This window comes from Schistocerca nitens, chromosome 5 (genome assembly GCF_023898315.1).
Source record: "Schistocerca nitens isolate TAMUIC-IGC-003100 chromosome 5, iqSchNite1.1, whole genome shotgun sequence".
Lineage (NCBI taxonomy): Eukaryota > Metazoa > Arthropoda > Insecta > Orthoptera > Acrididae > Schistocerca > Schistocerca nitens.
The window spans coordinates 388,311,633-388,338,752 of record NC_064618.1 but is presented as its reverse complement, the minus strand read 5'-3'; the positions used below and the strand labels follow the sequence as shown (position 1 = coordinate 388,338,752).

General features: G+C 39.0%; 1 protein-coding gene and 1 non-coding gene across 2 annotated transcripts in view; both read right to left on the bottom strand.

Moving 5' to 3' along the window:
- Window positions 1-27,120, bottom strand: part of LOC126260488 (nucleosome assembly protein 1-like 4) — a 157,314-nt gene that overhangs the window by 17,015 nt on the left and 113,179 nt on the right. The window lies entirely within an intron of this gene.
- Trnat-ugu (transfer RNA threonine (anticodon UGU)) lies at window positions 25,997-26,071 on the bottom strand. Its single transcript has one exon. It is a non-coding gene; the product is annotated as a tRNA-Thr (tRNA).

Genomic DNA, 27,120 nt, shown 5'->3' with positions numbered 1-27,120 from the left:
CTAAACAGATAAACCTTCCTCCCTTTTTTATATTCCTATTTAATTCCATATTCAGGGATGCTGCAACGGCCTTATGATCATTGATACCCTGCTCTGCGCTCACAGCGTCGAAAAGTTCGGGTCTGTTTGTTATCAGTAGGTTCAAGATGTTATCTTCAGGAGTCCGTTCTCTTTTTAATTGCTCGAGGTAATTTTCGGATAGTGCACTCAGTATAATGCCACTCGATGTTCTATCCCTACCACCCGTCCTAAACATCTAGGTGTCCCATTCTGTATCTGGTAAATTGAAATCTCCACCTAAGACTATAACATGCTGAGGAAATATGTGTGAAATGTATTCCAGATTTTCTCTCAGTTGTTCTGCCACTAATGCTGCTGAGTCGGGAGGTCGGTAAAAGGAGCCAATTACTAACCTACCTCGTTTGTAGAGTATAACCCCCACCCATAATAATTCACAGGAACTATCCACTTCTATTTCACTAGAGGGTAAACTACTACTAACAGCGACAAACACGTCACCACCAGTTGCATGCAATCTATCCTTTCTAAGCACCGTCTGTGCCTTTTTAAAAATTTCGGCAGAATTTATCTCTGGCATCAGCCAGCTTTCCGTACCTATAACGATTTCAGCTTCGGTGCTTTCTATCAGCGCTTGAAGTTCCGGTAATTCACCAACGAAGCTTCGGCAGTTTACTATTACAATACCGATTGCTGCTTGGTCCCCGCATGTCCTAACTTTGCCCCGCACCCTTTGAGGCTGCTGCCCTTTCTGTAGTTGCACGAGGCCATCTAACCTAAAAAACCGCCCAGTCCACGCCACACAACCCCTGCTACCCGTGTAGCCGCTTGCTGCGTGTAGTGGACTCCTGACCTATCCAGCGGAACCCGAAACCCCACCACCCTATGGCGCAAGTCGAGGAATCTGCAGCCCACACGGTCGCAGAACCGTCTCAGCCTCTGATTCAGACCCTCCACTCGGCTCTGTACCAAAGGTCCGCAGTCAGTCCTGTCGACGATGCTGCAGATGGTGAGCTCTGCTTTCATCCCGCAAGCGAGACTGGCAGTCTTCACCAAATCAGATAGCCGCCGGAAGCCAGAGAGGATTTCCTCAGATTCATAGCGACACACATCATTGGTGCCGACATGAACGACCACCTGCAGATGGGTGCACCCTGTACCCTTCATGGCATCCGGAAGGACCCTTTCCACGCCTGTAATGACTCCCCCCGGTATGAAAATGTAGTGCACATTGGTTTTCTTCCCCTCCCTTGCAGCCATAACCCCAAGGGGCCCCATTACACGCCTGACGTTGGAGCTCCCTTTGCACCCTTAGCATTACCATTTTTTTTTTAATTTCACCACTTGTTGCTGAAAGCTGTCAGTCAGTCCTTAGGACGAATGTTTCTTTTTCGATGTCTTCATAATTTTCCTGTAGCTATTTAGCCTTTACATCCCTACTCTGGCTATTTATTTGATTCTTAGGCGATTTATATTGCTTTATTGCTGTCTGTTCCTGAGCATTTTTGTTCTTCCTTGTTTCGTAGATGAATTGAAGCATTTGTTCCGTTACGCAGTGTTACCCATTTTCTATCTACACTATGTGATCAAAAGTATACGGACACCCCCAAAAACATACGTTTTTCATATTAGATGCATTAAAAAATCGGAATTTTGTCGTAAGGTCTTATGGGACCAAAGTGCTGTGGTCATCGTACCCTAAGCTTAAGCACTACTTAATCTAACTTAAACTAACCTACGCTAAGGACAACACACACACCCATGCCCGAGGGAGGACTCGAACATCCGACGGGGGGAGCCGCGCGGACCGTGACAAGGCGCCCTAGACCGCTCGGCTACCCCGTGTGGCCAGGTGTATTGTGCTGCCACCTACTGGCAGGTACTCCATATCAGCCACCTCAGTAGTCATTAGAAATCGTGAGAGAGCAGAATAGGGCGCTCCGCAGAACTCACGGACATCGAACGTGGGCAGGTGATTGGGTGTCATTTGTGTCATACGTCTGTATGTGAGATTTCCATGCCGGCCGAAGTGGCCGTGCGGTTAAAGGCGCTGCAGTCTGGAACCGCAAGACCGCTACGGTCGCAGGTTCGAATCCTGCCTCGGGCATGGATGTGTGTGATGTCCTTAGGTTAGTTAGGTTTAACTAGTTCTAAGTTTGAAACACGTATGTTGTGCGGCAGCGATGCTGAGACATTGTAGAATCTCTGACCAGAGCAGTTGCGCTCGACTCGCAGTAGCGAGCAGTCAGTCTGTCTGTAGTAGTCAGTCCTCAGTAGTGCTAGGAGTCTGTGAGTAGTGGTAGCCCAGAGCAGTCGGCGGGCGTCGGCACAGCAATGGTCGAGATTCAGGATGAGGTATAATTTTATTAAATAAGTATTCATGCAGCTTTGCGCTCATCACATAATCTAATCTATATTCGTTGTAATTAATTTTCAAATCGCCGCAATAATAATCTGATTTCAAAGCAATTTTTAACTAAACAATGATTCGAATTCCTTCCATTTCCTTTAAAGAAAATTTTCAGTTAACTTCAAAAAAAAATTTAGTTATTGCCATACATCTGCTGCAAGCTGTGGCGCAGAATAAGAGCAGAATTTTGACATGCAGTTTTACTAAGGTAAGAAATTAATTCTGATTTTTGCACAGGGCCAAAGACCGACATTTCGGTTAAATTGAGTTTTGATTAACACTGTACTTTCATTGTCATGGGATCATGTTTCATTATTTTATGGGAACTTATACTTGGGTCAGATTGCTAATTTTTGTTTAATTGTCTTTGTCATTAATGTTTTTGCGGGAAGGTTACACTTGGCTCCATTCCTATTAAGTATTGTCATTCGAATTTGTTGTGGGGAGGTTACACTTGGCGACACCCAGTCCAGGATCGTATTTCGTTGAGAATCTTTTGAAAAACAGTCAGATATCTGCTCTTATTTGCTTAAATATAATTATAATTTGGCGCAACGCTTTTACTAATTTGTGACTTTCTTTCCTCAGATCATCGGCAATTCGTTGCTCTGTTGTATTTGTGTATTGATTTTGCATTGTGTTTATTTGTTTTGTGATTAATTGTGACTATTGTAAAAATGCCGCGAAAGACAGTGAATAGTGTATCGCGAGGCATTATGAATGAAGTTACCGACCTAAACAACGTGACCAATAGTACTAGTGACACGCAGTGTAATGATGACAATGCTGTGTTCACTAACAGTCAGTGCGTTCCAATCGCGAATGACGACTTTTACCTGAATGATGAACAAGAGAACTCAATTGTCTCCTCTGTTAATTTGACGACAATTGATGACGCGGGGCGTTCTGTTGGAATGAGCGTTGCCCAGCTTAACACACCCGATTTGGAAAATTCAAATAATGTACAGACAAATTTGTCTAATGAAAATGAGCAGGATACACAAAGTACGCCGGATTTATTTAATTCCGAAATAATGTCTGACAGTACACATCCGACTGACAAACCTTTTTGTGAATCTCAGAATAACCAATTGGTTACAGAAAACGCGACAATTGCAAATACACCGACAAACAGTACAGAGACTGGAGTAGGTAATGTTACCTTGGAACAAATTATGGCAATATTGCTACAAAATAGTGAAGATAACAAACAATTTAAAGAGAATTTCAAACAACAGAATGACAAACAAGACAAACTTAGTGAACAAATTAGAGCCGTTGCCGCGCAATGTCATGACACTAAGGTACAGTTACGCAAGGAAATCGAGGCTTGTTCAAAAAAAAGTAGCGAAGAAATTAAGTCTGTTGCTCAGGAATTAAGGGAATTGCAAACAGCTGCAACAGAAACACTTAGAGCGGAAATCAGTACAGTCGCTAAACAATGCTCTGAAAAAGCTACACAATTACGCGACGAGTTTAAAGCAATGACAGTAGAACTTTCGCGCACAATGGATGAAAAAATTGACGCGAAATTCGAACAACAGAACACTCAAATTAACGAACGTCTTAGTCTTCACATAGAAAACAGTAATACGCGTTTTCGTAAATTTATTGATGATCAAAATAAAGTAAAACGCCAGGTAATGGAAACAATCACTGCACAGAGACAAGAAGACAAACGTAAAATGTTTGCGAAGGCAAAAACGTATGTAGACAATAATATTGCCACAGTTTCGGACAAAATTAATACCATCGAACAGTCAAACACAGAATTACGTGACGAAATTTCTGATCTGAAATCGAAAACAGACACATACATAACAGATTTTCAAACAGTGACCGACAGACTCGAACAATTAGAACTAACACAGGATTCCGATGTCGTGAAAGCTGATGTTAAAAAACTGAACGAAACTACACGTAAATTGCAAAACCAGATTAATGCCAATGACACTAAAACCGATGATCAGGTAAAAATACTGACTGAAAAATGTGATGAATTGGCCAGTCGTATTGACGTCATCGAAACTACTAATGACAATAAATCAGACGATACTTCACCGGTTTCATTTAATCAAACACCGGAATTTCAAAATTTACAGCAGACAATTAATGAGATTGATTCGTCTAATAACACATTGCGTCGAAAACTGTCAAGTTTACAGCAAGAAGTAACAGAGATGAAAAACACTTCAGTTAATAACACAGCACAGCAGACACCACTTTTCGAACATTTGCCAGACTCGCGCAACGCGTATAATTTGGGTAATCTACAGAGAGTACGGGACTTAGATTCCGAACAATCACAGTTCAACAGATTCTCTTACAACCATGAACCTGTTTCATCACACAGAGACGACAATTTCGATTACAAACATTTTCTGTCAGTGAGAAAGTTTAAAGTGTTTAAAAACGACAGAACACAGATTCACCCGCTAGATTGGATACAACAATTTAGCTTTGCTTTTCCACCGACTTGGCCTGTAACGCATAAACTTGAATTTATTTGCAGCTTTTTGGAAGGCGAACCGGCAACTCGTATGAGGCCGATCGCGAGGCAATGTTATTCAGTGGAAGAGTTTCAGAATGCGTTTCTATCTGCGTATTGGTCAAAAACGACACAGCGCGGAATTAAAGATCAGTTAATTAGCTTACCAAATTATGAGAACTCCAATTTTCCGAGTGTGATGCAATTTTTTGAGCACATGGTGCAACAGAACCAGTACCTAAGTGAACCGTACAGTGAATCCGCCCTCATTCAATTATGTATCTCTAAATTACCACGGTCATTAAGAGTGTCACTTTTAACAGGTCAACAAAAAGAAAATATTTCGGCATTCAGGGATCTGCTGCAGCTTTTAGAAGTGCAGCAATCAGATTATTCTTTCGTAAACAAAAATTTTTCATATAACAACCAAGGCCAACAGACGTACAGCAATTATGATCAGACACGTAATTTTAATAGGAAAAGTAACAGACGTTTTAGGAATGAAAACCACCAAAGCTTTAATAACAGACAAAATTCTAATTATCAATATCGTCAAAATTTTGAGCAACAGGAATCACATTTTGGTAACAATAGACGTTTTCCACCACAACAGCATGAAAGGCAACCGGTTAACATGCCTAACCAACAATGGAATGCACAAGGTCAACCAGGCTTTAATGTTTCGCCGCGTGCACGTATAGTCCCTGATACAACAAATAGTAACGCACGGCAACAAGGAAATAACTACGTACAGAGAAGACAGTATTTCAATTCCTATCGCAATGCACCGTATAGGAATGAGTATCACGACAGACGTAAAAATAATGACGACAATTTTCAGCGTACATCTAACAACAGTCGGTCATACCAACAGCAAAATTATCCACAAGAACCTATTCTCATGAATGAACCCGACAGTAGGTATCATCCAGAGCGTAACACGTCTGGAAGAAGTAATAGAACTGTTCAAATAGTAGAAATGCCACACCATCCTCCTGATAATAGTAACACGTCGAATAGAATCTGACTAGATACTGTACAGGACGCATCTTCCAATAACACAAGCACTACTTTAGACACGCAAAATGTTGTTCGCGAAAATGTTATTACTTTCGACGATATCCGAGACATTCTTTTGCAGGAAAAACCAGTTGTTCAGAAAACCATTTCACATCCTGTCATCGAAATTAAAATTGGTTCATCGAAATTTTCAGCAGTAATTGATTCCGGATCACCTATGTCAGTTATAAATGAGGAAACTTTTAACGAGTGTAACAAAGAGAACACCTATCCCACATTACCTTTAGGCAAAACAAAAGTGAAAGGAGCAGTATCGAGTAAAGGTGTAGACGTTAAATTACAGACGCATTTATCATTTTGTATTGGAGGTCATACTTTTCATTCAAATTTTTGGATTGTTCCGTTATTGACAACAGACGTAATTTTAGGTACTAATTTTCTCGTACAACACGACGCAGTGGTTGATTTTCAAAATTCTTATTTAATGTTGAAGGACGAAAATGTACAATTAGCTTTAGAGTTTCAGCATTCTTTATCTGCGGAAGAACAAACAATTAACCGCACAGAGGTCATCTCCGCAACACGTAACATAGACTGTAATTCCGCATTGTTCACAGACACGTACGTACAGAGCTACAATACTCCAGACGAAACTGACTACGACGTAATGCAGATGATTTCTGACAAAGTTAAACAAAGCAGTGCAAATACAGATGACGAACGAACGCAATTACACAAAATTCTTTTGCAGCAAGCTCCAGTTTTTGACAACATTCCTGGTACTATGTCCGGATTTATGTATGAATTTCAAGTGAAACAGCACGATACATTTAAAGCAAAACATTATCCGATTCCATATATTCATAGAGAACAAGTTAAAAAAGAGTTGCAGGATATGCTCGATCAAGGAATTATAGAACCAGCAGTTAGTCCGTACATAAACCCGCTGCATATTGTTAAGAAAAAAGATGGCTCACTTCGCCTCGTACTTGATTCACGTCACATTAATGACATTATTATTAATGAAACCGATCGACCACAGACACTGGAAGAACTGCTACAGAAATTTCACGGTACAGCTATTTATTCCACATTAGATTTGAAATCGGGATTTTGGCAAATTCAACTTCATCCAAATTGCAGAAAATATACAGCTTTTCTCTGTTTCGGCGACTGCTATCAATTTTGCAAATTACCGTTCGGCTTAACTATTTCCTCTGCAGCTTTTATTCGCGGTTTGAACACAATACTTCCGACAGAACTTAAAGACAGAATTACGACGTACGTAGACGACATTCTTATCGCAGAAGCTAACTGGTCTGAACACAATCTGATTCTTGAACAACTGTTGCAAACTTTTCATGCACAAGGACTTACAGTGAATCTCAGTAAATCACATTTTGGTAAAACTTCTATAAAATTTCTTGGACACGTAATTTCAGCAGAAGGCATTGCGCCTGATCCAGAAAAACTTCAAGCTCTACGTGACATTACTGTTCCCACAACGAAGAAACAATTACGCAGCTTTTTGGGGTTAATTAACTTTTTTCGCAAATTTATTCATCATTCTGCTTTAGACACGCCTAGATTATGCCAATTAACAGGTAAAAACACTATTTGGTCTTGGGATAAGCAAGCACATTCTGAATTCGTGAACCTGAAACATGCTTTGTTGAATGCTCCACTTTTATCGCACCCAGATCTTACTCGAAATTTTTCTATTGCCACCGACAGTTCCAACACAGCTTTAGGCGTACACATTTTTCAGGAAATTGAAGAAGATGGCTCTACAGTAATTAAAAACATCGCATTTGCAAGCCGCATTTTGTCACCTGCTGAACGAAATTATTCCGTTACTGAATTAGAAACGTTATGTGTTGTATGGGCTTTTACGAGATTTCGGCATTTTCTGTATGGTAGACACACCACCGTTTACACAGACCACAGAGCTATACAATTTTTACTTTCAGCTAAATTCACTCACGATGGATTAAGCAGATGGAAACTTTATTTACAGGAATTTAATTTTACGATTGTTCACATTCCCGGCACACAAAATGTTATAGCAGACGCACTTTCGCGTTCTCTCAGCAACAATCAGCAAGACGTAACAACCAACTTCTGCAAAGCAAATTTCAGCGTCATGTACATTCAGCAAGTCGCATTTGAAAATTTTATTTCATCTTCATTACAGGATATAGCACGAGAGCAAAGCAAAGACAATGTGTGGAAAGAAATTAAACACCTTTGGCAAGATAAGAATAATGTTACGATTAGGAACCACTACACTGTACGCAATGACATTCTGTTTCGCCGTTCTCATCCAGACAGCAACAATTGGTTATTATGCATTCCTGACGAACTGGTTAACAAATTAATTTGGTATACTCATTTAAGCTACGCACATTATGGAGCTAGAAAATGTTTTCTTATACTGAGACAGAACTGTTATTTTGCCAGCATGGAAAAACGTATACGACGAGTTTTAGCGTCATGTAAAATTTGCCAGAAAGCTAAGTCTGACACAACTTCACATATTCCTCCATTATATCCCATTGTACCTGTTAAATTAAGACATATGGCCGCAGTAGATATTTTTGGTCCAATTCCGAGAACTAACAGAGGTTTTTGCTACATCTTTGTCGCTGTTGAACTCACTTCAAAATTTGTTACTTTCACTCCGTTACGTAAAGCTACTGCCAAAACTGTTTCGAAAGCATTTGTAAAGCATTTCTTATTTCATGTAGGGCATGTGATGAAAGTAATTTCAGATAATGGATCACAATTTCGTTCTGCTATATGGACACGCATGTTACGAGCTAGAAACATTTCTCCGATTTATATATCCAAGTACCACGCTTCTTCGAACCCTTGTGAACGATTAATGAAAGAAATTGGTAAACTGTGTAGAATATACTGCCACAAAAGACATGTTAATTGGGACACACACATACACTCATTCCAAGATGTAATTAATTCCATTCCAAATGAATCCACTATGCTATCTCCGTCTGTTATACTGAAAAACGTTGAACCACAAAACAAAATTAAAGAATTAGTAACATTTCCTACATCTCGTCGATTACGACACCATGAAATAATTGACATTGCGCTGAACAACATCAAACGTGCCGCAGAGCGCCGGAGAAGACAGCAAAAACAGGTTTGTAGACGCCGAGACTTTCACGTTGGACAGAAGATATTAGTACGTACACATTATTTATCCAGCAAATTAAAAGGTAAGTGCAGTAAATTTGAACTTCTATATGCAGGTCCATATCGGATTCGCAGCATTCCTCATCCCAATGTTGTACACGCCGAAACTTTGAGAACCAGGAAAAGTAAGGGGAACCATCATGTGTCAAACATTAAACCCTTTATAGAATGAAACCACTTTACGATGTAACATGTTATGAGGCCATTTACACATATTATGACCACTTATGCAATTATATTCACATGACTAATTACTGATGATTATCGTATTTTTTTTTTGGCAAGTGCCCGGCAAGGTAAGGTTAGCAGGTCGCTCTTCTTGTCGTTATACACTAGACCGTGCATATTTTCCAGATGAACTTACGCATTTTATGAATAATTATGCAATTCTCTGTAATGACGCATTAATTTTATCAAATTCTCTCTCCATTGAAATCTCTAATTATCGCCTCTATTAACTACACAACATACAAGCTGAACACAACGAATGTCACATTTTGTCTTTCTTATGTATGTACGATGTTTTCATGTTTTGTTTATATGCATTGTGAACTAGTTAAGGTATAACACACACCATTTGACTTTGACATTTTGCCTTGTGATATCTCAACATCGTGACTGTTTTACATTTTCCTTTTTTGCTGCTGCATTACGATATTCTCTGTACACTTTTTGCCTTTAAACACTGTCTATGCTTTGAGATATTACGTTTTCTGTCATGTTATGTTGTATGCTTAATTGAGTCACCATTAACCAGTCACTATTTAATGGGTATATGATTTAAATGCAAGACATTAATCTTTGTTCATCAATTTCAGAAAGAAATGATGCGTTAAGGAAATAAATTAAACAGAAATGGGAATTTCACCTACGGAATAAACGAAAGAAGATGCAATAAACTAATGAGGACGAGTAAATGGATCAGAATTAACAAGCATTAACAAGAATATACTATACACATCGCAGAATAGCAGTCTTAACTAATTTTTTCTTTCAGAATACAAAGCGATTGATGCAAGCTGTCAGACAGAACTACACATCTTAGTTTTAAGTGATGAAATATGCTAGGGATAAGGAATAGTTATGTGATGAATAATGAAGTGATTTTTGCAGATGATAATTAATGCTGACGAAGAATAATGATGAAGAATATGGTACTATGAATAATGAAGTTTTTGTTTACAGGTGATGATAATGATGAAGTTATGATGATATGAATAATGAAGTTTTTTCTTTACAGATGAGGATAATGTTGAAGTTATGTATTTATGCTATGTAGTTATTTAAGTATTTGTTGCAGTTTACTTTGACAGCAGGTGTTATATTGCGTAGTAGGATGACTGAAGGTTTTGGAAAGGACAGCTACGGAACACATTTTATATACACATTTCACTACCTGTTAATTCGAAGTTCACTACTTTTCAGCATAGTCTGCGTTTCTTCTTTCAGCTCAATAATCCATTTTGTATTTTTTCTAGGAGAAGCTTTTCATGATACTTACTAAACTTGTTACTTATTATACCTGTTCTAGTACTTGCAATTTATTTTTTTTTTTACCCATTTGTGTCTATCATTTATAAATGTGATAACCTTGCTACAGCTGACTCATGACGAATGACGTTACGCATTTTCATTTATAGGAACAACCTAGAATCAATTTTTTTTTCCTTTTTTTCTTCTTGCTTTCCCTTATAATTACCCAAGCAATGCATTGCTAGCACAGAAAAAAAAAAAATGTATTACCAGTCCCAAATAATGTCACTAGTTTATGATAATTCTGCATAATACTAATTAGCTCTGAATAGTATGTCACTTGAATAATGACTTCTTATTGTAATGAGACTACTTATTATGCCCATGATTCTTAATGCTATGATTGTAATTAACTGATTTTTAATAATGACTTGTTAATTCGATAATTGATGGCCGCTGAGTGCCGATAATTAGTGTCACTTAATGAATTATGTATTAATTATGTCATTAATTAGCTACTGTATTCAATTATGACTTCATGTTTTTAATAATAGGCCACTGAGTGCCAATAATTAATGTAACTAAATGTTTTGTTAGTAATTATGCCATTAATTAACTACTGTTTTCAATGATGACTTCTCCTATTAATACTGAATGATGATAAAAGTTGCTAGCCACTGAGTGCCAATAATTAATGTAACTAAATGTTTTGTTAGTAATTATGCCATTAATGAGCTCCTATTTTTCAATGATGACTTCTCACGATAATACTGAATGATGATAAATGTTTTGTACTAATCAATAATTGCTAGCCACTGAATGCCAATAATTATTTGTAAATATGTCATTTGAATCAGGAAAAATGTTTTGTAATACTCAATACTTGATGGCCATTGATTGCCACTCTTGTCTGTAAATTAATTAATGAACATTTTTCTGTAATATTACATTCATGGTACAGAAATGTTCAATAACTAAGCTATGTATGCCGCATACTACTTATGTAATCACCTATTAAGGCTTGTCTGTTAGTTAATGTCCTTCAACTTCTGAGCTAACTACCCTGAATTACTGTAATATCCATTTGTCCTATACATCCTCCTAATCATGGAGCACTATATTTGGTTTTGCACTAATTCTACGTTGGTGTGCCTCTTAAGAGCGTGGTGTTGACACGACATGCTGTCCACCACTGTAAGCGAAGAAGACGTTATTATGGTCCCACTGTTTGGTGTACCTGATGTACTGCCAAATGATAGCATGGAATAATACTACGACGTTTCACTGTCTTGATACGCTGTTAAATACTTCTGGGAACGGAACTGCAGATTGTATCACTTAGTTGTGATTCTGTGGAAAGATATGGACTTTCAGTGCAGCTATGTGCAAACTAAAGTGCTACAACCATGATGCAATCCTTTCCTTTCCTATCCTAATAGTGAAAAACATTTTTAGCTAACATCATTTATGTTCATGGCCTATACATTTTTTTCGATTTATTGAACTCCAGTGCGAGTACACTTGTGTCACTTGTCGACATGATTTTTGCCATTTGTTGTCAAAATACTAAAGTCATTTTCGATTTGTTTTGAAGTGCAGTATGTGTGCACTCTTGTCATTTATATTGTATATACTTTTGTGATTTGATGATTTTTTGTACACTTGCGTTTATTTCTTATGAAAATGTTCAAAAATTTTCAGTGCATGTGCACTCATGACACTTGTCAACATGATTTTTTTTGCCTGTTATGAAACTGCTAAAGAATTTTTCAGTGTGTGTGCATTTTGTTATCTGTCAAATAATTTGTATATACATTTTTCCTGATTTGTTTTGTACTTATATTTTGTCTTGTCTGTAATGTTTTGTAATTGGTGCATGCGCACAACATTTAATTCATGTATTACATCCAAATATTTTGCAAATGTTAATTAATTAAAGGAAAAATTTGTTACGATGGCAAGTCCAAATGACTCACCATCGCTGCCAAATTTTTGCCCCCCCAGTGGAGGGTTATGAAACACGTATGTTGTGCGGCAGCGATGCTGAGACATTGTAGAATCTCTGACCAGAGCAGTTGCGCTCGACTCGCAGTAGCGAGCAGTCAGTCTGTCTGTAGTAGTCAGTCCTCAGTAGTGCTAGGAGTCTGTGAGTAGTGGTAGCCCAGAGCAGTCGGCGGGCGTCGGCACAGCAATGGTCGAGATTCAGGATGAGGTATAATTTTATTAAATAAGTATTCATGCAGCTTTGCGCTCATCACATAATCTAATCTATATTCGTTGTAATTAATTTTCAAATCGCCGCAATAATAATCTGATTTCAAAGCAATTTTTAACTAAACAATGATTCGAATTCCTTCCATTTCCTTTAAAGAAAATTTTCAGTTAACTTCAAAAAAAAATTTAGTTATTGCCATACATCTGCTGCAAGCTGTGGCGCAGAATAAGAGCAGAATTTTGACATGCAGTTTTACTAAGGTAAGAAATTAATTCTGATTTTTGCACAGGGCCAAAGACCGACATTTCGGTTAAATTGAGTTTTGATTAACACTGTACTTTCATTGTCATGGGATCATGTTTCATTATTTTATGGGAACTTATACTTGGGTCAGATTGCTAATTTTTGTTTAATTGTCTTTGTCATTAATGTTTTTGCGGGAAGGTTACACTTGGCTCCATTCCTATTAAGTATTGTCATTCGAATTTGTTGTGGGGAGGTTACAAGTTCTAGGGGACTAATAACCTCAGCAGTTGAGTCCCATAGTGCTCAGAGCCATTTGAACCATTTTTTTGAGATTTCCATGCTCCTAACCATTCTTACGTCCATTGTTTACGATGTGATAGTGAGGTGGAAAGGTGAATGGGCACCTACAGCACAAAAGCTTACAGGCTGAGCTCGTATATTACTGTCAGAGACCGCCGACAGTTGAAGAGGGTCGTTATGTGTAATAGGCAGGCATCTATCCAGGAATTCCAGACTGCATCAGGATCCACTGCAAGTAGCATCACAGTTTGGAGGGAGGTGAGAAAACTAGGATTTCATGGTCGAGCGGCTGCTCATAAGCCACACATCACGACGGTAAATGCCAAATGACGCCACGCTTGGTGTAAGAAGCGTAAACATTGGTAGATTGAACAATGGAAAAACCTTGTGTGGAGTTACGAATCACGGGTACACAGTGTGGAGATCCGATGACAGGGTGTGGGTATGGCGAATGCCCGGTGAACGTCATCTGCCAGCTTGTGTAGTGCCAACAGTAAAATTCGGAGCTGGTGGTGTTATGGTATGGTCGTGTTTTTTCATGGAAGGGGTCTTGCGCCCCTTGTTGTTTTGCGTGGCACTATCACAGCACAGGCCTACACTGATGTTTTAAACACTTTCCTGCTTCCACTTGTTGATGAGCAATTGGGGGATGGCGATTGCACCTTTCACCACGATGGAGTACCTATTCATAATGCACGGCCAGTGGCGGAGTGGTTACACGACAATAACATCCCTGTAATTGACTGGCCTGCACGGAGTCCTGACCTGAATCCTATAGAACACCTTTGAGATGTTTTGCAACGCCGACTTCGTTTCAGGCCTCACCGACCGACATCGATATCTCTCCTCAGTGCAGCACTCTGTGAAGAATGAGCTGCCATTCCCCAAGAAACCTTCCAGCACGTGATTGAACGTATTGCTACGAGAGTGGAAGCTGTCATCACGGCTAACGGTGGGCCAACACCATACTGAATTCCACCATTACCGATGGAGGGCGCCACGAACTTGTAAGTACTTTTCAGTCAGATGTGCGGATAATTTTGAACGCATAGTGGATGTTTGTCTGCCCAACACCTGTGACTGCCTTTTTTTTAATATGTCCACTATTCCTCAGCTGAGCTGCCTTCTTTGATATTCCTTATCCTTAGCGAACTTCAAACGTGTCTCGTCATTCTTTAGTACTTCAGTGTCACACTTCAATTCACACATATTCTTCCAGGTGATTCTCTTCAACTTGAGCATACTCTTCGTCATTACCAAATTGTGATCTGAGAGGACATTGCAAGTAGCCTGTTTGTATGTTGGCAGCGCTATAGACTGTGTTTATATCACTCACAGCGCTCTGCGCCCTCGGCAAGAGATTCTGTGGTTGGACGGACTAGCAGTAAGCGAGTGGATAGAAAAGTGTATGGACATGTTTTTCTTAGTGGAGACTCTGTGTTTGTAGGACACACAATGTAAAGTGAGGTAAAATTTCTTGTAAGAAAAAATGCAAAGAAACGTATGATATTGAATGTATGGTTGATAATGTTTGGGTAGTGTAATTATTGACAACTATATAATTTTTGGAACAGGATGTCACATGAATAAGGTAAAATTTTCTAAATACACTACTGGCCATTAAAATTGCTACACCAAGAAGAAATTCAGATGATAAACTGGTATTCATTGGACAAATATACTAGAACTGACATGTGATTACATTTTAACGCAATTTCGGTGCATAGACCCTGAGAAATCAGTACCCAGAACAACCACCTCTGGCCATAATAATGGCCTTGATACACCTGGGCATTGAGTCAAACAAAGCTTGGATGGCGTGTACAGGTACAGCTGCCCATGCAGCTTCAACACGATACCACAGTTCATCAAGAGTAGTGACTGGCGTATTGTGACGGGCCAGTTGCTCGGCCACCATTGACCAGACGTTTTCAATTGGTGAGAGACCTGGAGAATGTGCTGGCCATCGCAGCAGTCAAACATTTTCTGCATCCAGAAAGGCCCGTACAGGACCAGCAACATGCGGTCGTGCTTTATCCTGCTGAAATGTAGGGCTCCGCAGGGATCGAATGAAGGGTAGGGCCATGGGTCGTAACACATCTGAAATGTGTCACGCCGGGTGATACGCCAGTATGGCGATGACGAATACACGCTTCCAATGTGCGTTCACCGCGATGTCGCCAAACACGGATGCGACCATTATTATGCTGTAAACAGAACCTGGATTCATCCGAAAAAAAAATGACGTTTTGCCATTCGTGCACCCAGGTTCGTCGTTGAGTACACCATCACAGGCCTCCTGTCGGTGATGCAGCGTCAAGGGTAACCGCAGCCATGATCTCCGAGCTGATAGTCCATGCTGCTCCAAACGTCGTCTAACTGTTCGTGCAGATGGTTGTTGTCTTGCAAACGTCCCCATCTGTTGACTCAGGGACCGAGACGTGGCTGCACGGTCCGTTACAGCCATGCGGATAAGATGCCTGTCATCTCGACTGCTAGTGATACGAGGCCGTTGGGACCCAGCACGGCGTCCCGTATTACCCTCTTGAACCCACCGATTCCATATTCTGCTAACAGTCATTGGATATCGACCAACGCGAGCAGCAATGTCGCAATACGATAAACCACAATCGCGATAGGCTACAATCCGACCTTTATCAAAGTCGGAAACGTGATGGTACGCATTTCTCCTCCTTACAAGAGGCATCACAACAACGTTTCACCAAGCAACGCCGGTCAACTGCTGTTTGTGTATGAGAAATCGGTTGGAAACTTTCCTCATGTCAGCACGTTGTAGGTGTTGCCACCGGCGCCAACCTTGTGTGATGCTCTGAAAAGCTAATCATTTGCATATCACAGCATCTTCTTCCTGTCAGTTAAATTTCGCGTCTGTAGCACGTCATCTTCGTGGTGTAGCACGGCCAGTAGTGTACATTGTTTGCTTTTCAACAAAATCTTCCTTTTGGTAACCGTATGCCTCATAGTAGCTGAATTCTATACTAGTTAGAATCCTTTTATTTAGCTGGCTGTTGTTGCTACTTCCTGTGAATGCTGGCAGTTCGTGTTAAGGAGATTTTCTGTGAGGTAAGTGAGTTATGAAAAAGAATGGGGTTTCCACAATCGGAATGCGTCATTGATAATAGTTTAGGTAATTAACAGAGCTGGAGGTAGTTTCGTATTTATTTAATTTCATATTTTTTGGATTTGTATTATAGTTAGAAGTTCTTGCATTTAAGGGCCATTCTTTTGTATTAATTATTGTAAGTCATGTTGTTAATGCATAGCATTCAGATTTCGTTGGGCTTTTATATTGTGTGTAATAAATGAATAGGTTATGTCTGATTTGTCTTTGTCAGGGAAAATTCTGTTCGTCAGTGTTTAGTAAAAAAAGTAATTAAAGACTTAGTTCAACATCTGCTCATGAGTACGCCTTGCAATCCTACATCTGATTTCGAAATCTTCATCTGACCATGATGTAATCCAACTGGGATCTTCCCATGCCTCTGGGTATCTTCCGAGTATACTACCTCCCCTTGCGATTCTGGAGCAAGGCATTCACTATTACCTTCTGAAATTTATTTCCAGACTCAATTAGTCTTTCTCCTCAGGAATTACTACTGCCGAGCCCATATTCTCACATAAGCATTTCTTGTATTCCTTTCCCTAAAAGCACGCTCCAGCCTCCCATGAGTATAAGATTTTCATCTGTCGTACTGGATTACCCGTTCAATATCCTTTTACGCTTTGTCTACCTCTTGATCATCGGTTTGCGACATAGGCATATACACCTGAACTATGGTTGTCGGCGTTGTTTTGCTTTCGAATCTGATGAGAACAACCCAGTACACTGTATCCCACTCTCTGCCCCATTTTCCTAACCATAACGAATCCTATTCCCGTTATACCATTGTTGCTGCACCTGATAGCATCCTACATTCGTCTGACCAGAAATCCTTATCGTCTTCTCCATTTCACTCCACTGATCCCCTTTACGCCTATATTGAATCCTTGCACTTCCCTTTTCAGATTTTCTAGCTTTCCTCCTACTTTCAGACTTCTGAGGTTCGATGCTCGGTATGGTAGAATGTCGTCCCTTCGTTGGTTATTCCATCTTTTTCTCATGATCTCCTCCCCATGTACAGTCTCCTCCCGGAGATCCGAATAGGGGACTAATTGTGAATCATTTGCCAGTGGAGTGATCATCATCATATTTTCCCATTAACAGCCGCATGTCCTGTAGCAACACATTACGTGTCTTTAATGCAGAGGCTTCCATCGCTGCCGACCTGTTTGGCCGAGCGGTTCTAGGCGCTTCAGTCTGGAACCGCGCGAACGCTTCGGTCGCAGGTTCGAATCCTGCCTCAGGCATGGATGTGTGTGATGTCCTTAGGTTAATTAGGTTTAAGTAGTTCTAAGATCTAGGGGACTCATGACCTCTGAAGTTAAGTCCCAGAGAGTGCTCAGAGCCATTAAAATGCCATTTCCATTGATTTTTGCATCCTTATGCCATTGATCATTGCTGATTCTTTCGCCATCTTGGGGAAGTTTCTCGCCTCAAGGGTGAAAGACGTATGCGTCGCCGGCGATGGGCGAGGCATGGCAGAGTCTCTAACCAGAGTTGTTGCTTGTCGCGAGTTGGCGTCAGTCGGCTTTAGTCTTCTGTCCGTGCTAGTAAGCAGTAGTCTTGAGCAGTCTAGAGTAGTTCTGCGTGAGTCGGCGGTAGTCGGCGCGTGTCGGCAGTCTGCTCGGGACTCTGGTCAGAACTCTGGAAGATGAGTATTGTTGTAGAAGGTAAAGAAGCAGCCTTGCGCATATCTAGTAATGTATATTAATTGTCTTTTAATTTCTTTCAAAAAAATGCCCCAATAATAATTTTTATAATATAAAGTAACTTTTTTAAAGAAAAGCATTCATTTCAATTTAAAGAATATTTCCAATGCCTGATCATTCCTTCCAAGAATCAGAAAAAAAATATATGCCAGCATTGCACGAAGCTGTGTCAAAAAAGTTTCTACATAAGAGCAGATATATTTGCAGTTTTTATTGAGGTAAGAATTTTTGCTTTTTTATTCAGAATACAGGGCCGAAGGTCAGCGCTGCTGTCCTCATAAAATTTACCAGGTTACTAATTTTTTTTTTATTATTTTGGTGTTTAGGAATTTTTCTGTTTCGAAATTAACATTAAATGAGAAAAGAGTTTTGTGGGAACATTAAATGAGAATGCATTTCTGCAGACAGATTATAAATGGGAGCCAATTTTGCTCTGAGGTTACAATATTAACAAATTAATTTTATTATTATTTTTGTGGGGAGTTTACGCATGGTCAACTGTTAACAGTACATCGCGATGTGTAATGAGTGAAATAGCCGACTCAAATAATTTGACCGATAATATTTGCGACACTCAGTGTGATGCTGACAATCCTCCATTTATAGACAATCAGTGCGTACCGTCCACTAATATTAATTTTGATCCTAGTAATGAGCAAATAAATTCAATTGTGTCCTCTGTTAATTTAACGACAATTGATGACGCGGCACGTTCTGTTACAATGAACGCTGCCCAGCTTGACACACCCGGTTTACAAAATTTACGTAATGAACAGATAATTATTTCTAACGAAAATGAACAGTGTACTCAAAGTAGGACAGATTTATTTGATTCCGAGGCAGTGGCTAACAGTGCACATCCGATTGGGAAACCTTTTCGAGAATCACAGAATGACCAAATGGTTACAGAAAACGTGACAAATGCAGATACACCAGCACACAGCATAGAAAATTGAGTTGCTAATTTTGGCTTGGATCAAATTATGGCAGTATTGCTACAGTTTAAGAAAGAAAATGACAACAATTACAAACAGTCGAAAAAAGAACAAGACTACAATCACAAACAACTTAGTGAACAGAAGCCGGCCGCTGGTGGCCGAGCGGTTCTGGCGCTACAGTCTGGAACCGCGCGACCGCTACGGTCGCAGGTTCGAATCCTGCCTCGGGCATGGATGTGTGTGTTGTCCTTAGGTTAGTTAGGTTTAAGTAGTTCTAAGTTCTAGGGGACTTATGACCTCAGCAGTTGAGTCCCATAGTGCTCAGAGCCATTTGAACCATTTTAGTGAACAGAACAAACAGCTTAATGAAAATTTCAAACAACTCAATGAAAAACAAGACAACAATTTCAAACAACTTAATGAAAAACATGACACACTTAATGAAAAATTAGACAACAATTCCAGACAGCTTAGCGAACAGATTACAGCCGTTGCCGTGCAGTGTCATGATACTAAAGAACAATTACGTGTGGAAATTGAGGCTTGTGTTAGGAAAAGTAGTGAAGAAATTAGATCTGTTGCTCAAGAATGAAGGAATATGCAAACAGCTACAACAGAATCACTTAGAGACGAAATTAGTGCAGTCGGTAAACAGTGCTCTGAAAACGCTACACAGTTACGCGACGAGTTTAAATTAATGTCAGCAGAACTTTCGCGCACACTGGATGCAAAAGTAGATGCGAAATTCGACCAACAGAACAGTCAAATTGACGAACGTTTTAATCACCACCTACAAAACAGTGAAACGCGTTACCGTAAATTCATACAGGAACAAAATAAAGTAAAACGACAAGTTATGGAAACAATTACCGCACAGAGACAGGAAGATAAACGTAAATTGTTTACGAAAGCAAAAACATACGTAGACAACAATATTGCTACAGTATCAGAAGAAATTAATACTATCAAACAGTTGAACACCGAATTGCGTGATGAGATTTCCGATCTTAAATCAAAAACAGACACACACACAGTAGACTTTCAGACAATGACCGACAGACTTGAACAATTAGAACTAATACAGGATTCCGATGCCATCAAAGCAGACGTTAAAAAATTGAACGAAACCTCACGTAAAATACAAAAACAAATTAATGCTTGTGACACTAAAAACGATGATCAGGTAAAAATACTGACTGAAAAATATGATGAATAGGCCAGTCGTATTGACGTTATTGAAAGTAATAATGACAGCAAATCAGACGATACTTCACCGATTTCGTTTAATCAAACACCTGAATTCCATAATTTACAGCAGACGATCAGTGAGATAGATTCGTCCAATAATACATTACGTAGAAAATTGTCAACTTTACAGCAAGAGGTGACAGAGATAAAAAATATTTCAGTCAATAACACGTCACAGCATACGGCGCATTCCGATCATTTGTCACACTCACACAGCCAGTGTAATTTAGGTAATTTACAGAGACTACGTGACTTAGAATACGAAGTGACACAGACAAACAGATTCTTATGCAGTCGTGAATCTGTTCACACATTCAGAGACGATAACGTTAATTACGAGCAATTTTTATCTGTAAGAAAATCTAAGGTATTTGAAAATGACAGAGCACAGGTACACGCTTTGAACTGGATACGTCGATTTATTTTTGTACTTTCACCGCCATTACCTGTAATGCAGAAACTAGCATTGGCTTGGATACAGCAATTTGTTTTTGAATTTTCACCGCCATTGCCTGTAACTCAAAAACTAAAATTTATTTGTAGCGCGTGATTAACCTCAGGGAATTCATTACGCTTCGATGAATATGTGCCGTAGCGTGCACAGGGCCCCGAGCCGTAGTAATGCTATTTCATCTTTAGTTTTCTGCACTGCTGCCTTCTCTTCTACTATCCTTTATATCTATTAAAACAGCTCTTCAATTATCGATCTATCTAGTATTAGAAATGAGTAAAGAAAACCTGATACGACAAGTTTTACCGAAAGTGACATTTATCATTGGACGCTCCAGAAATGACAACCACGAGAACTTTAATACCAGACAAAATTTAATCATCAGTATGTGTAAAATTATCAGCAACAGCGAACGCATTTTGGTAACAATAGAGGTTTTTCACAACAACAGCGTCAAAGCCAACCGGTTAGCATTCCTAACCAACAATGTAATGTAGAAGGTCAACCAAGCTTTAATGTTTCGTCGCGTGCACGTATAGCATCAGCTCCAACAAATAGTAACGCACAGCAACAAGGAAATCAGTACGTACAGAAAACACACTATTTCAATACTTATCGCAACGTGCCGTATAGAAATGACTATCATGACAGACGTAAAAATAATGAGCACAATTTTCAGCGTACATTTAATAACAGTCGGTCTTACCAACAGCAAGAACATCCGCAACAACATATTATCATGAATGAACCAGACAGTAGATATCATCCCGAACGTAATACGTTAGGAAGAAATAACAGAACAGTACAAATAGTTGAAATGCCGCAGCATCCTCCTGAGAATCATAACATGTCAGATAGAATTTGACTAGATACAGTACAGGTTGCATCTTCCAGCAACGTAAGCAATACTTCAGATACACAGAATCTTGTTCACGAAAATGTTATTTGAAACATGCTTTGTTGAATGCACCACTTTTATCGCACCCAGATCTTACTAGAAATTTTTCCATTGCCACCGACAGTTCTAACACCGCTTTAGGCGTACACATTTTTCAGGAAATTGAAGAAGATGGTTGTACAGTAATTAAAAACATAGCCTTTTGCGAGTCGCATTCTGTCACCTGCTGAACGCAATTATTCTGTTACAGAACTTGAAACATTATGTGTTGTATGGGCTTCTACGAGATTTCGGCATTTCCTTTATGGAAGACATACCACCGTGTACAGAGACCATAGAGCGATACAGTTTTTACTTTCGGCTAAATTTACACACGACAGATTAAGTAGATGGAAACTTTATTTACAGGAATTTAATTTTACAATTGTTCACATTCCCGGTACACAAAATATTGTAGCAGCCGCACTATCCCGTTCTCTTAGCAACAATCAGCAAGACATCGCAGCCAACTTCTGCAATTTCAGCGTCATGTACATTCAACAGGTTGCATTTGAAAATTTCATTTCGTCGTCATTACAAGACATAGGACAAGAGCAGAGTAAAGACAACGTATGGAAAGAAATTAAACACCTTTGGCAAGATAGGAATAATGTTTCCATTAGAAACCATTTCACTGTACGCAATAATATTCTGTTTCGCCGCTCTCACCCTGACAGCAACAACTGGTTATTATGCATTCCTCACGAACTTGTTAACAAATTAATCTGGTATACTCATTTAAGTTACGCACATTACGGAGCCAGAAAATGTTTTCTTATACTGAGACAGAACTGTTATTTTACCAACATGGAGAAACGTATTCGACGAGTTTTAGCGTCATGTAAAATCTGCCAGAAAGCTAAATCAGACACGACTTCACATATTCCTCCATTACATCCCCTTGTACCTGTTAAATTGAGACATATGGCCGCTGTAGACATTTTTGGTCCGATTCCCAGAACTAATAGAGGTTTTGCAACATCTTTGTCGCTGTTGAACTCACTTAAAAATTTGTTACCTTCACTCCGTTACGCAAAGCTACTGCTAAAACTATTTTGAAAGCATTTGTAAAACATTTTCTATTTCATGTAGGGCATGTGTTGAAAGTAATTTCCGACAATGGATCACAATTTCGATCTGCTATATGGACAAGTATTTTACGAGTTAGAAACATTTCTCCGATCTATATATCCAGGTACCATGCTTCTTCGAACCCTTGTGAACGATTAATGAAAGAAATTGGTAAACTGTGTAGAATATACTGCCCTAAAAACATATTGATTGGGACACATACATACTCTCATCCAGGATGTAATTAATTCCATGCCAAATGAATCTACTATGCTATCTCCGTCTGTTATACTGAAAAATGTTGAACCACCTAACAAAATTAAAGAATTAGTAACCTTTCCTACATCTCGTCGACTACGACACCATGAAATAATTGACATTGCGCTGAACAACATCAAACGTGCCGCAGAGCTCCGGAGAAGACAGCAAAAACAGGTTTGTACACGCCGTGACTTTCACATTGGATAGAAGATATTAGTACGTACACACTATTTATCCAACAGAGGAAAGAGTAGATGCAGTAAATTTGAGCTTCTATACGCAGGTCCATATCGAATTCGCAGCATTCCTCACCCTAATGTAGTACACGTCGAAACTTTGAGAACCAGAAAAACCAGAGGGAACCACCACGTGTCGAACGTCAAACATTTTATTGAATGAATATACTTTATGATTTATCACACTGTAATGCCATTTCCTAATTTTTTTATGACCACTTATGCAATTATATTCACATGAACACTTACTGATGATTATCGAATTTTTTCTTGGCAAGTGCCCGGCAAGATAAGTTTGGCAGGTCGCTCTTCTTGTCGTTACACATCAGACCGTGCATATTTTTCCAGATGAACTTACACATTTTATGACCACTTATGAAATTATATTTATGTGACTACTTACTGATGATTATCGTATTTTTTCTTGGCAAGTGCCCGGCAAGGTAAGGTTAGCAGGTCGCTTTTCTTGTCGTTACACATCAGACCGTGCACATTTTTCCAGATAAACTTACGTATCTTATGAATAATTATGCAATTCTATCTAGTGACATATTAATTTTATTAAATTCTCTCTCCATTAAAGTCTTCAATTCCCGCCTCTATTAACTACACAACATACAAGCTGAACACAACGAAGGTCACATTTCTTGTCGTTATATATCAGACCGTGCATATTTTCCATTTTTCATGTATCTATGATTGTTTTCCTGTTTTGTTTGTATGCACTATGAAATATTTAAGATATAACAAACCCCAGTTGACTTTGACATTTTTACCTTATGATATCTCAACATCGTGACTATTTTACTTTTTTTTTTTGCTGCTACATTGTGATAATCTGTGTACATTTTTGCACCTGCACACTGTCTATGTTTTTGACATATTACGTTTTCGGTCACGCTATGCTGTATGCTCAATTATGTTAGTATAAACCAGTTTTTATTTAATGGATATATGATTTAAATGCATGACATTAATCATTGTTCATCATTTTCAGAATGAAATAACGTGTAAAAGAAATAAATTAATCAGAAATGGGAGTTTCACCTTCGGAATGAACGAAAGAAGATGCAATACCTCGTCATGAAGAGTAAATGGATCAGAATTAACAAGCATTAACAAGAATATACTATACACATCGTAGAATAGGAGTCTTAACTATTTTTTTCTCTCAGAATACGAGGCGATTGATGCAGGCTGTCAGACAGAACTACTCATCTTAGTTTTAGTGATGAAATATGCTAGAAATAAGGAATAGTTGTATAATGAATAATGAAGTGACTTTTTGCAGATGATAATGAATGATGATGAATAGTGGTGAAGAATATGCTACTATGGATAGTCAAGTTTTTCTTTACAGGTGATGATAATAATGGAGTTATAGTGATATAAATTATGAAGTATTTCTTTGCAGATGAAAATAATGATGAAGTTTATATATTTACTGTTAGTTAAGAAATGCTATGTAGTTATTTAAGTATTTGTTGCAGTTCGTTTTGACAGTATGTCTTATGCCGCATGGTATGATGACTGAAGGTTTTGGAAAGGACAGCTAGAGAACATATATATTTTATACACATTTCACTACCTGTTAATTCGAAGTTCACTACTTTTCAGCATAATATGCATTTCTTCTTTCAGTTTAATAACCCATTTTGTATTTTTTGCAGGAGAAATTATTCATGAAATAATGTGCTATAAGCAGTTGGTCATTAAAGCTGTGTCATTCATAAATGTGATCACATATACTCTACTTGTTTCATAACCTTGCTACAACTGACTCATGACGAATGACGCTACACATCTTCATTTGCAGCAATAACTCAAAAGCAAATATTGTTATGCCCCAGTAATTAATTATCGATATCAACGCAATGAATTGCTAGCACAAAAAAATAATAATAATGTATTACCAGTCCCAAATAATACTACCAGTTTAAGAGAATTCTGAGTAATACTGAATAATGTTTTCTAACCACAGACCTTGAATAATAGTTACAGTATGTTACATTTTCAATATGTCCTATGTCACTGGAGCGATCAGTTCTGAGTAATACTGAATGATGCTTTGTAATAATGCATAAATACTATGTCCATAATTTCTGTAAATAATATTTTGTTCTACTCTATAAATGCTATGCCAATAATTGACTCTCCTTTTGAATGATAACTTCTGAATAATACTGAATAAGGTTTTATAAAAAATATAAGAATACTTTGTAACTGGCCAATGAGTGCCAATAATTATTTTAAATATGTCGTATGTCACTTGAATGATGAAAAATGTTTTGTACTATTCAATACTTGCTATATGTTTTGTAACTGGCCAATGAGTGCCAATGATTACTATAACTAAGTGAATTATGAAATGATAATTAAATAGACACCCTAGCTGCAAACAGGCGTTGATATACTTCACTGGGGACATGTTGAAAAGCCGGCCGCTGGTGGCCGAGTGCTTCTGGCGCTACAGTCTGGAACCGCGCGACCGTTACGATCGCAGGTTCGAATCCTGCCTTGGGCATGGATGTGTGTGTTGCCCTTAGTTTAGTTAGGTTTAAGTAGTTTAAAGTTCTAGGGGACTTATGACCTCAGCAGTTGAGTCCCATAGTGCTCAGAGCCACATGTTGAAAATGTGTGCCCCGACCGGGACTCGAACCCGGGATCTCCTGCTTACATGGCAGGCGCTCTATCCATCTGAGCCACCGAGGGCACAGGAGGATAGTGCGTCTGCAGGGACTTATCCCTTGCACGCTCCCCGTGAGATCCACATTCCCAACATGTCCACACCACTACATTCATAGTGCCCCTAATAGATGTTTGCCCATCATACTCATTACTCGTGGCAGATTAATCTACCAAGTCCCGTACGAGTTCGGGCATAGCGTGTGCGTTCACACAAGAAGGTCAATGGCCGGGAAGCCATATTTTAACTATATATGACGGTAGTATCTGTTCTCGAAAGAACACATACCGTGGATGACCATGCAGCTTTGCTAGAAATGAAATGATAATTAAATAGACACCCTAGCTGCAAACAGGCGTTGATATACTTCACTGGGGACATGTTGAAAATGTGTGCCCCGACCGGGACTCGAACCCGGGATCTCCTGGTTACATGGCAGACGCTCTATCCATCTGAGCCACCGAGGGCACAGAGGATAGTGCGTCTGCAGGGACTTATCCCTTGCACGCTCCCCGTGAGATCCACATTCCCAACATGTCCACACCACTACATTCGTAGTGCGCCTAATAGATGTTTGCCCATCATACTCATTACTCGTGGCAGATTAATCTACCAAGTCCCGTACGAGTTCGGGCATAGCGTGTGCGTTATTTTTTAAAGAAAAGCATTCATTTCAATTTAAAGAATATTTCCAATGCTTGATCATTCCTTCCAAGAATCAGAAAAAAATATACGCCAGCATTGCACGAAGCTGTGTCAAAAAAGTTTCTACATAAGAGCAGATATATTAGCAGTTTTTATTGAGGTAAGAATATTTGCTTTTTTATTCAGAATACAGGGCCGAAGAGCAGCGCTGCTGTCCTCATAAAATTTACCAGGTTTACTAATTTTTTTTAATTATTTTGGTGTTTAGGAATTTTTCTGTTTCGAACTTAATATTAAATGAGAAAAGAATTTTGTGGGAACATTAAATGTGAATGCATTTCTGCAGACAGATTTTAAATGGGAGCCAATTTTGTTCTGAGGTTACAATATTAACAAATTAATTTTATTGTTATTTTTGTGGGGAGTTTACG